Source organism: Urocitellus parryii, chromosome 14 (assembly GCF_045843805.1).
Source record: "Urocitellus parryii isolate mUroPar1 chromosome 14, mUroPar1.hap1, whole genome shotgun sequence".
In the NCBI taxonomy this organism is placed as follows: domain Eukaryota; kingdom Metazoa; phylum Chordata; class Mammalia; order Rodentia; family Sciuridae; genus Urocitellus; species Urocitellus parryii.
In genome coordinates, this window is record NC_135544.1 from 10,555,201 (window position 1) to 10,556,435 (window position 1,235).

Genomic DNA, 1,235 nt, shown 5'->3' on the forward strand with positions numbered 1-1,235 from the left:
CAAATAACAAGATTTCCTGCATTTTGAAGGCAGAATATTGTTCTGGGTGTCAAATGGTTGATGTGTTTTTGTATGTGAACATAATCTTAAAACACCAGTTAAGAAAATTAACGAGGTTTTTTTCAGAAGTGATTTATGAAACATTATTTTTATTTGTTTTAGTACCAGGAATTGAACCCATGGGGGGTTAACACTGAGCCATATCCCAGCACTTTTTGTCTGTTTGTTTGTTTGTTTGTTTGTTTTCAAATTTTGAGACAGAGTCTTGCAAAGTTGTTTAGGGCCTTGCTAAATTGCTGAGACTGGATTTGAACTTGCAATTCTCCTGCTTCAACCTCCCAAGCTCTGGAAAGTAGTATAGAAATCCCTCAGAAATCTTGCAGTGAAACAAGCATTTGAACTAGTTATCCCACTCTTTGGCATATACCCAAAGTATGTAAAACTGGCATACCATAGGGATGCACCCACATCAATATTTTTTGCACCTTAATTCACAATAGCTAAGCTCTGGAACCAACCTAGGTGGCATTCAACAGATGAATGGAAAAAAATACACACACATACACATACATACACACAAACATACACACACACAGGAATATTACTCAGCCATAAAGAAAGAAATTATGACATTTGCTGGTAAGCAGATGGAACTGGAGACTATCATGCTAAATGAAATAAGCCAATCCCAAAAAACAATGATTGAATGTTCTCTGATATGTGGATGCCAATGCACAATAAAGGGTTGGGGAGGGAAGAATATAGACGTTCATTGGATAAGACAAAGGGGAATGAAGGGAAGGGAAAAGGGATGAGAAAAGGAAAGACACTAGAATGAACCAGATGTAACTTTCCTATGTTCACGTATGGATTCATGGCCAGTGTAAATCCTCATCATGTACAGCCAAAATATGGGGAGTTAAACTCCATGTACCTATAATGTGTCAAAATGCATTCCACTGGCATGTATAACCAAAAAGAACATAAAACATTTAAAATTCATCTGCCAGAGGCTTTAGCGGGGCCTATTCTGGATCACAGGGTGGGCAGTACATGGAACAGCGGTGTCAGAATGGCCCAATGAGCTTAGGAGGAATTGTGTGGTCCATGACAGGAGGGTGGGTCTGTGCACATAGTCAGTTGCCTGCCTGCTGGACCCCATTTTGCACTGCGATGCCAGTCTGCACAAGCTTACTGGGCTCATCTCTCCCAGCTGTCACTTATGGGAGAGTTGT